Consider the following 11,713-nt stretch of genomic DNA (forward strand, 5'->3'; position numbering starts at 1 on the left):
GTGTACATATGCGGCCGCTTGACCACCACCGCCAAGGAGTTCTCAGAGGAACTAGGGGTTTACCCTATTTTTTCCGCTTAGGTCGGCGGGTTCGTAAATTTGAAACAGTAGTGACCATTTTGAGTTGTAAATAACTTGTAAATGTTTTGATGGGCCCATGAACAGTTTTATGTACTTAATAAAATATATCCTTTCATTTTTATTGGTTTTCCACCTTAGCCTGATAATAACACTTAGAGCACGTTTTTAACCAAAGGACTCGGGTAGCAAGTCAAATTTCCGGTTCACCGATCACCGTAACTGTTCTGGGGTAACCAGGACGTTACAATATGCCTCATTATAGGACCTAGCAAGAAGAGCTCCGTTCACTGAAGCATCAACCACCATTCTAGTATGAGCGTTGAGATCGTTATAGAAGGTCTCCATCTGGATGCAATGTGGAATGCCATGGTGAGGGAATTTGCACAACAACTCCTTAAACCGCTCCCATGCCTCATATAAAGATTCTTCATCAAGTTGCTGAAATGAAGTAATCTCATTGCAGAGCTTGGCATTTTTAGTGGGAGGAAAATACTTCATCAAAAACTCTCAGCCAACTCTTGCCAAGTAGTCACATAATCATATGGCAAAGAGTTCAATCAAGCTCTCGCTCTATCTCTCAAGGAGTATGGGAACAACTTCAATCTCAGGGCATCCTCTGTTTCTTCGGGCAGCTTGAAAGAGTCACTCACTTCAATGAACAAGCGAAGATGATGGTGAGGATCCTCTGTTGGCATCCCACTAAACTGGACAACAGTTTGAAGCATCTGGAACATGACTGTATTTAATTCAAACGGTGCGGCCTAAATTTCTGGTCTAACAATGCCCAGATTAAGCTCGTAGAAGAGGGGGAGAGCATATTTCCTAATAGCATGATCTCTGTCATCAGTCACAATAACTCCATTTTTCCCATTATTGGCAGCTACTCCCCCTTGAGCTACTCCTTCTTGAGCAGCTCTTGCTAGATTTGATGCTCTTTGAGCGGCTCCCTGTTGAGCCCCTTGCTCAGCATCCATCACTACTACTTTCCTTTTTTATTTTTGTACTTTTCGCCTCCTTCTAAATATATGCTCAATTTCTGGATCAAGGGCAAGTAATTCAAGGTCTTGATTCTCATTCATACACTGTGTGAACCTCAATTTGCACGAGAATCACCCAAGTTAGCATAAAAGAAAATTTAAACCAAATTGCAAAATAATTAACTTTACAATAATTGACTTTAAGCAATCCCCCGCAACGGCACCAAAAACTAGTTGCGATATTTCTTTTATTATATGCAAGTGTACATAATCGTCTAACAAGTAATACAGTAGTAAGTAATTTTATCGTCTCCTCAAGGATTGCTTTAAGCTAAATATTTAAAAAATCAACTCTACAATTTGGGTTGCAAACACTTTGAATCAATGCAAGTAATTAATAATGTGCAAATTACTTTAGAAAAATAAAATGGAAACAATTTAAACTAAATCAATGAGTAATTCTTTGTCAAATGATTGATGGAAATAGCTAGGAATACCAATTCTCCCTAATTTGTAGTTTTACCCTTAATGCTACAACAAAGTTCTCTTATAACTAGGATTTCCAATTCAATGCACATGCCATTTTTCCAAATGCTCATGTTAAAGTTCTATCAATTAAATTCACATATTCCTATGCTAAATTCAATTTCAAGAACATAATTTTAAGTATCAATCCTTCAAGTTTTCATGGTGAATAATGTATCCCTAAATTATCCACTAATCAACAACATAGTTATCAACATGCATCAACTAAGCCTATCCACTAATTTAAGCCCTTCTAGAATTCAAATTAGCTTGTAACCCACTCAAGTTGATCAATCTCAAGCAAGAATTAGCAATAAATATAGCTTAATTGAACAAGAGCAACTTAGCATAAATTTAAAATCAACAATTTGGGGTCTTGCTACAAATTAGGGTTCATCAATATCCTAGCTTTAAAAAGTTAGCTCATACTAAAAATCAACAAAGAACCATAAACATCCACCATATTGTTCTATTAGTTCAAAACTTAGAGAAATAATGCAAAATCAAAATAGAAGAAAGATAGAGATTCTAGCCCCCAATGGTTGAAAGTTTCTTCTCCTCCTCCTCTATTCTTGTTTCTCTTCTCTTCTTCGCGTTTTTCCCTTCTTTTCTTGGTGTTTTTCAGCTCAAAAATGCAGAAAAAATGGTCTTCAATGGTGTTGGGTGGCTGGGTCTTTGTTGAAGATGATCCTTCTCTCCCTAGGGTTCCAAAAATGGGTATAAACCCTTTTCTCTTTCTTCTACACGTGGGGACCACCTTTTCCCTAAAAAAAAAAGCTATTTACCACCTCATCCTCCATCTCATCATGTCATTCCACCTCATTTAATGACTTTCCAAGTATGCGTAACTTATTCTGCTGATTGTGCACACTTTGTGGCAGCAAAGTTGAAATGATGCTACAACAAAGTACTACGATTTCAGCTCCAAGATGCTTTCTTTGCACATTTTTCACCGAGCTTTCCAAGCATCCTTTCTTTTTGCCTTCAAAAATAGATATCACATTTTTTTTAGATCATAATCCCATTATTTTCCCACAAGATTTATCATTAATTAAAACAAAATACACAAACAAAAATTAAAAGACGAAATGACTAAAACCACACAATAACAACACAAACACTCTATTTCACTTAGATTTTTAAGTTCAAAATCTCAATTAATAACTCTAAAATATAGTGTTATCAATAGGTGTGAGGACAGCTTCCAGAGACTGAAGAAGAATCTGATCACTGCTCCAGTTCTGAGTCTTCCTAGAAATCAGGACAAGTTTATGGTTTATTGTGATGCCTCGAGACAGGGTTTAGATTATGTCCTTATGCATACAGGGAAGGTGATTGCCTATGAGTCACGTCAGCTGAAGGAATATAAACAGAGGTACCCCACACATAATCTAGAACTTGCAGCAGTGGTTTTTGCACTGAAGGTGTGGCGGCACTATTTGTATGGTGAGAAGTGTGAGATATACACTAATCACAAGAGCTTGAAATACTTCTTCACCTAGAAGGACTTGAACATAAGATAGAGGCAGTGGTTAGAGCTGGTGAAGGATTATGATTGTGAAAGCCTTTACCACCCAAGGAAAGCCAACGTGGCGGTGGATGCCTTAAGCCGGAAGGGTCCAGGACAGTGGTACAATGTTAGGTAGATATCGAGAGAGTTGGCAGAGGGTATGACTAGAGCAGGTATTGAACTAGTGGTGGGCCAGTTAGCCAACATCACTCTGCAGTCTACTCTTTTAGAGAGGATCAAAGAGAAATAGTTGAGTGACCCACAGTTGGGGAGGATTAGAGGGGACATCCTAGCTGGAGTGGCTAGGGACTATACAATGTCAGACATGGGTTTATTGAGGTACAAAGATCGGATTTGTGTTCTGATGGACACTGGGATCAAGCGAGAGATTTTGGATGAATCTCATACTACTCGTTATTCTCTACATCCAAGCACCACGAAGATGTACCAGGATCTGAAAGCTTTATATTGGTGGCCTGGGATGAAGAGGGACGTAACTGAGTATGTGGTAAAGTTCCTGATTTGTTAGTAGGTCAAGGCAGAGCATCAGAGGCTAGTGGGGCTACTACAACCTTTGGATTTCCCATAGTGGAAATGGGAGGACATCACAATGGATTTCCTGGTAGGGTTTCCCAGGACAGTGGGCCAGTACGATTCAGTCTGGGTTATCGTGGACCAGTATACGAAGTCAACTCACTTTTTACCAACGAGGATGAATTACACAGTTGACCAGTATGCAGATCTCTATATGAGAGAGATAATACGCCTCCATGGGACTCCGAGGTCTATCGTGTCAGATAAAGACCCTATATTTACTTCCAAGTTTTGGGGAAGTTTACAGAAGGCGATGGTTACACAGCTGAAGTTCAGTACAACTTATCATCTTCAGACCGATGGTCAGTCTGAGAGGACTAACCAGATATTGGAGGACATGCTAAGAGCATGTGTATTGAACTTTGAAGGGTCCTAGAGTAAATATTTGCCTCTGATAAATTTTTCCTATAATAACAACTACCAATCGACTATTGGAGTGGGACCTTATGAGATGTTGTATGGTAGGAAGTGCAGATCACCCATTCACTGTGATGTTATGGGTGAGAGGAAATATTTGGGTCCTGAGTCAGTTCAGAGGACCACTGAGGCTATCAAGAAGATTAGAGCTCGGATGCTCGCTTCTCAAAGTAGACAGAAGAGCTACGCTGATCCCAAGCGTAGAGATATAGAGCTCCAAGCTGGGGACTATGTCTTCCTCCGCATGTCACCATTGAGAGGGGTGAAGCGGTTTGGGAAGAAGGGCAAGCTGAGCCCTAGGTTTGTTGGACCATTTGAGATCCTGGTGAGGATCGGTCAGGTGGCCTAAAGGTTGGCCTAACCCCCGACATTGTCTAGTGTGCACAATGTATTTCATATTTCCATGGTTAGGAAGTATGTATCTAATGAGACTCGTGTGTTGAGTTACAAGGATTTGGAACTGGAGATAGATTTATCCTGTGAGGATCAACCAATTCAAGTTTTAGACAGGGGGGACAAGGTCTTGAGGAACAAGACGATACCTTTGGTTAAGGCATTATGGAGGAACAGCAAGGTCGAGGAAGCGACTTGGGAGCTGGAGTCAGATATGCAGAACCAGTATCCCAAGTTGTTCAAGTAAAATTTCGAGGATGAAATTCCTGTAAGAAAGGGATAGTTGTAACGTCCCAAATTACCTAATAAGGCTTAGGGCCTTGATTAGGGGGCCAAGATAGCAAATTATGGAATATATGTGATTTAGTTATGGAATATGAGTTTATGTGATATATATATGTGTATCATTATATGATTTTGTGAGTTTTATTATAATATAATATGACAATATATACATGTTTAGGTGTGTTAAATATGTATGTGGGCCTGTTTCTTATTAGAATGGCAATTTGCGTAATTTGACCCGTTATTGGTATATTTGAAATATATGTGATATATGTGTGAGACCACATTATTATGTGGATATATTTGAGTTACTCAACACGAGGCAATCCTAGGGAGAAAGTTAGCGGGAAAGTCACAACGGGACCAAATACCCAACTCGGGGTGAGCCAAAGGGTATTTTGGGTATTTAGTACATTACTTGGATATCGGGTAATGGGAGTAAATATTTGAGGATATATTCTGTGTTAGTGAGATTAGGAGGGAATTCTGTGATTTTGACCATTTTACCCTAGGGGACATTTTTGGTACCCCCGAGCCTCGGAATTCACTTAGAGTTACTTGAACTCTAAGTAAGCTTCACAAAAACTAGAAAAATACAACATGTAACTCTCTCAGCAGCTTTCACTTCTCTCTCACTCGTTCTCTCTCTCTCTCTCTCTCTCTTGGTGATTTTTGAGGAAACTAAGAGAAATTAAAGGCTGAAAACTTGGGAAATTGAAGGCTTGAGTTAGGGTTGGACTTGCTACAGCTAGAAGGATAGAAATCACAGTTGAGGTAAGCTACAAATCCATATCTTAATTTAATTTTGTTTTGGTTTTTTCTAGTGTTTTTGAGCTTGTAGCTCAAGGTTGTGAATTGGAGATTTGTGGGGGTTTTTTCTTGAACTTAAGGTTGGGTTTTGTTGCTGGTATTATGTTGATGTTGTTCTGGGATTGGATTGTGATTATTGGGATTGTTTGGGATGATTTTTGGATAAGAATTGGCTTGAGGAAAAGCTAGAACTTTGGGTTCGTAGGGTCGCACCGCGACCTGCATGAACCCAAGGCTCTGGGGTGTTCTATTTTGCGTAAGCGCCCTGCGACCCTTCAAGGCTGAGTCGCGGGGCGTGTCCCAGGAAATGCAGGGGCTGGCCTCTAACTTGAGGAGCGTCACTGTAACGACTCGGATTTTTAAGACTCGATAATGCGGAAATATAAATGTTTTCATTTAACAAAAAGTCTCAAAAACTCGTATAAAAAAAAACTTTTTAAAAGTCGTATGGCCATACTTAACATTTAATTACAAACATATTTTATAAAGAGTAGAGTGAGCCTAGTTTAGGAAAATTACACAACATTTCCAAAAATAAAACGACTTCCCAAAAGGTCGGTCCAAATGTACATTTGCAAGGTAGACTTCAGTGCTCACTGCTCTGCCTTGCCCTTGTTCTTACCTACAACAGGAAACAACTAGGTAAGCGAAAACTCTTAGTAAGTTCAACCTTAAAACAAAAGCATGCAAAGAATTAGGGTTCCGGATCCATCTGGACCCTACACAATCAATTTCAAAAACGTAAAAGCGTCCTGGCAAACTTATGGTCATGTCTGATAACCAATGACAAATTATTTCATATAAATAGATAAATTCTTGCACTCAGAAAATCCCAAAACAAGCAGATATATTATATCACAACTATATCTTATCAACAAATATATCCCTGCACTCAGAAAATCCTAGAGCAAGCAGATATAATATATCACAATATAATTCGAGACCAACGCTCGACAATTTCCAACAATTCGGGCGTAACACTCCCTCGAGCATAAATGCTAATCTGTAAGAGAGAACTGAGTCTCAACACTAAGATCTAGCCAATAAATATCACCATCAAGGGTAACCATCATTTTATCTAGGGCATCGGTACTTATCCAAGAGTAAATCCCTCACAAGGGAAACCATCAAGTTACCTAGGGCATCACTACATATCCAAGAGTGTAATCGAATTTACACAGTTTTACATATTTCTATTTTAACCAGTGGTGCTGGTGAGCAGTTGCCTCTAGGGTGTTCAGCCTCACTCAAACTTGGCAACCCCTAGTATCTCTAGGCACTCTCACTGAATGGCCAATATTCACGGCTGCTATCCGGGAATAACTTATCAGAGCACTTGCTCGGGTTCTAACCGTTCACTGATTAAGTAAGCATGAGGGCCCCTAGGTCCTATTCATTTTGGCGCCCCTAGGTTTAACCATCAATCCTCACCTCTTGGCCACTCATCACAGTAATGAACCGGACATAATAAAATCAAGCAGTGTGACGGGGATCAGTCGTCTAGGATATGACAGATATATATCGTTCATATTTTCTAAATTAGCACTCACTAGACTAACATCTCTAAGCAACTTTCTACGACAGTGTATATATGTGCATGTGTCCCTATACTAACATACAATACAATAGTCGTTTCATGTTGCAGCCACACAATATAAGTTGACTTACTTGGAGTCCTTAACTCTCAGCAGGATTTCACCCTCCAATGTATAGTCCAGTTACGCTAGCCAATACTGTAGTTATCCATACAGTATAGTCGGATTAATTATGGCACTTCATAATTCATTATTATTATTTTGGGCAGTTTGGTCATTTTAATAAAAATCATTTTTAAGGATAAAAGATCCTTATTTGGTTTTAAACCCATTAAGGAAATTCATACAAAAATATTTTAGACTAAATCCTAAGTCTCGGGGAGACCTACCCTATGGTCTCGATATCTAGGCTCGGGTATCACAATAGTATTTTCCCACAATCTGCTAAAAATCTTTTTCTTTAAAAGTTTCGCTATTAACCCGTACTTTCAACAGTCGGTAAAATATATAAAAGATTTTAGCCAGTATTATATCCCAAAAATACTAATTAAATTCCTTAATTATTTTTAACGAAAATAAACTCTTAATTTTCCTTTTATTTTTCTTCAGGTTTTTATCTCTAAAAATTGTTTTAAGAAAATTGCCTAATTTGTCTTAATTAGGAAAGCCGTTAAAAATTTCCCATCTTGGCTAGTTAATCTTTCCAAAGTCAATTAATCAAGTTTACTTACTAGAAAAATAATTCACTCAATTATTTTCTCAATATATAGGGTTTTAAACACTCTTTTAATTTATTAATAAATAAATTCTTTTATTTTTAGAAAGAATAAAAATTATGTAATAAAAATAATTCCCACTAAAATCAAAGTGGTAGTTTAGGTCAAAATATGTTTTCAAGACTTGCCAAGTTTTTATCTTGCAATAAGCAAAATTTTACTTTTTACCTTAAGTTCCAAAATTTCATTTTTGCACTAAGTGTGAAACCCTTATTTTTCACATTTTTAACTACATACTTTGTTAACTCATAACTTGAAATTTACTTACCCAATTATTACCAAAATTTCCCAATTCCATTTTTGGTATGCCATTTAAGTCTTTGTAAAATATTAGGTCAAAAGGAGCATTTTTTATTGATGAAATTATTTTCCAACAATGAGGTAAAAATGACCTTATTTTCAAGTCCTTATTTTTTCCAAACTTTGACACTTAATAACTTTCAAACCGTTCATTATTTTCTTACCAAATTTTACAGTGGAATACTAGGTTATTCCAATAATATGTCCACCAAATTTTATAAAAAACTAGGTTCATTTTCCCTATACAGTGGCTGTCCAAACTTGATCCTGAAATTAAGAATACGAAAAAACAGTTTACCTAAACTTTGAAATAGCATAACTCACTCATTTTAAACATTTTTGAGTGTTTCAAAAGCTCAATTTTATGTATTCAATCTCACCAACATCACAATACAATTAAATTTTTGGATGCTTGACCCCTTGGAAGTCACAGCTCAAAACATGTATTTTGTTTTAGGGTTTTGGTCCTTATTTTCAAAAATCATCACACAAGCATCATAAAAATTATAAAACAACTATCATAACCTTATTACATCACCAATAAGAAACTTTAAGCATTAAATATACAAAATAATACTTAAAAAATTAAAACCATACAATAACAACCTTAAAAAGTAAACTTTTTACCTCTTATTGTTCTTGCTTAAGGTTTGGATCTTCCTATTATCTTTGGCTCCTTCAAAACCCTTTCAAAACCTTAACCAACTCCCCTCAACAACATAGATAATTGGCTAATGAACAATCTATGGTTAAAACTTTACAAAAGTCTAGTTTATTGAAACTTTACCTTAGGGAAAAACCCTTCCTAGACCAAAGCTTAGCTTTCAAGCCTTCTTAGTGTTCTTGAGGTTGAAAATGGAGAGAAAACTTGAGAGAGTTTTCAAAAAAAAGATGAGAATGATTAAGAGAGAGTGGGGGTCGATTTTTGGGGAGGGTTAGAAGAGTTTCTACAACTCTTTAATATCTAAAACACTCAAGTATTTTTATTTTACTATCAACTTGTGTATTAACCCTAATATTTAAAATGGGGATTAAACTTAAATAATTTGGTCTACCCAAATAAATCCCCCCCACATGGCCGACCACCCTTCAATTATATATGTGATTATATACATATTTTATATATAAAGGTTAATAAATATTTCCTAAGAAGAAAAATCCAATTTGATTTCCTATAACCTTTTTCACTTTTATTAAGTTTTAAAAATAAAAATTAACACATAATAATTAAATTAAATTTCTCTCACATTTAATTTAATTAATCACACAATAAATTTTTAACATAAGGTCCATTCATGGAATAAAATTCCCCAATTCGGCAAAATTAAGCATTTAACACAAAATGCCCTAAAATTTCCATTTTCTCTTAGGTTTATTATTTTTTACCAAACTATAATTTTTATGAATGTATTTTATGCCCAAAATATATTATCCATAGTTTTTCATTTTATTTTCCGAAATTTTTACCCGATCAGGGTTTTTGTGTCGGTCCAAGACCGAAAGTCTTATCTTGACTTTTAAATCACAAAATTCATAATTTGGCTAGCAATAACTCATGGAATAAATTCCAAACAAATATAATATTATTTAAAATAATATTCTTAACTCGGGGAAAAATCCCGACCCGAGTCATTTCAAGGTACCCGAAATGCAAGACGTTACAGTCGCGACCTATTAGGGGGCGTCGCGGCGCGCATAGGCAGAAATGGCCAGGAAGGGTTTCGAGTGATAGGAACTCAAACCTAAGGTCGAGGTATCGATTCTACTACCTGGCTTAGTAGAATTTGACGTCCCGAAGGCTAGGACTCAGTTCAGAAGCCTTTATTCGCTTGTTATTGACGGGATTTTATATTATTGTTGTGACTAGGTTACCGCTAGGGGCTCGGAACCAGGAACGTGCTTGAGGGTTTTTTTTATTTTTCTTTGCACTCAGACCTGAGGTAAGAAAACTGCACCTGATCTGAGTTTAGGGCTTGGCCCGGTTATAGTACAAGATTTACATTATGTTGAGAATGTTTTATTAAACATATTAAATGCATTGTGTTACCTATGTTATGTAATAATTGTTTGTCTGTATATCTGATTGGGAAGCTCAGCTTATAAGCTAAAGATTTATCTGTGTTATCTGATGAAGAGCTTGGCTTAATATTCAAGGGCATAGCCGGTTCTAAAGGACTCGACTTATCAGGCGAAAGTTAAAGGACTCAACTTGTAACACCCTGGTTACCCCAAGACAGTTACTGTGAACTTTGAACCGTGTTTAACTCGCTAATTGTGTTCTTTGGTTAAAAATGTGCAACTAAGTGTTATTATTTAAAACATAAAGAAGTTCATGGGCCCACAAAAACGTTTACAAGTTATTTACAATTCAAAATGGTCATTACAGTGTAAATTTACAACCCGCCAACCTAAGCGACAAAAATAGGGTAAACCCCCTAGTTCCTCCGAGAAACTCCTTGGCCGTGGTGGTTAAGCGGCCGCATATGTACACATCGCCACCTAAGCTCTCTACTCAAGGCTGGGTGAGCTTTTCTTTCCCTTTACATGCACCACATAGCACCCATGAGCCAAAGCCCAGCAAGAAAACTCAATACTGCATATATATAATATCAAGCGATGATCATGATAATCATCCAGGACTTATAGTCCTAAACTGATGAGTGACAAATGTATAAGTCACTAACATGGGTTCTGCACCCTTTACAAGTGAGTGATCGAGTCACTAGCTTAACGGAATAAGTGACTGATGAGCGAGTCGCCAATGTAAACCAAGTGAGTGACCATGGAGTCACTATTGTGTGTTATGTACCCTTAGCCATGTGACGATGGGGTCACATGGGCCTTCTGGCCCTGGCTCTGAGTAACTAGTCATAGAACTAGGCAATCACTTTTAGTTTTCATCGAACTTTGGGTCGGTCCAGCATTAATGCTCATGATGAGTCATTCAATGCAGATGTTGATTAGATCTAATGTTTATCGGCTTGCATCAAACATGCTAAAACTGTCCTTGACTCATAAGTCAATGCCATACGACTAGTGCCCAACACTACTTTCGAACTTGACTAGTAAGTCATAGCTTCACAGCTAGTTCTGACACCATTGCCGATTCTGACTAATAAGTCAGTGCCATTCACAAGTAAGCAAGATTTGCTAAGCATTTGATATGCAATCCATGTCCACATTTAAACACTCAACATGCCTCAATAATAACCATGCATGTCACATATGGGGTGCATTTTTCTTACCTCTAATTTGAGTGAGAAATAATAAAAGAACGAACCTTGAGAACGATCAATTCTTTGATCCTATATCGGTCACCTAGTCATAAACAATTGGAATCCATTAATAAAGTAAATCAATAAAAGGTTCACAATCTAAAACCTCACTCTCGTGATCAATCCTGCACTCTCGGGACTCCCAATCCACCCAAACGGGGTAAAGGAACCAATCCCCGAGCCCCCAAAGTCATCCCAAACCCCAAAAATAGGTTTGCTAGAAAGTGGACTAGCA

General features: G+C 37.3%; 1 non-coding gene across 1 annotated transcript; it reads left to right on the top strand.

The window, feature by feature from the left end:
- Positions 1–442: 442 nt before the first annotated feature.
- Positions 443–549, top strand: LOC133807542 (small nucleolar RNA R71). Its single transcript, XR_009879449.1, has one exon. It is a non-coding gene; the product is annotated as a small nucleolar RNA R71 (small nucleolar RNA).
- The last annotated feature ends 11,164 nt before the right edge of the window (positions 550–11,713 follow it).

Source organism: Humulus lupulus, chromosome X (genome assembly GCF_963169125.1).
Source record: "Humulus lupulus chromosome X, drHumLupu1.1, whole genome shotgun sequence".
Classification (NCBI taxonomy): Eukaryota; Viridiplantae; Streptophyta; class Magnoliopsida; order Rosales; family Cannabaceae; genus Humulus; species Humulus lupulus.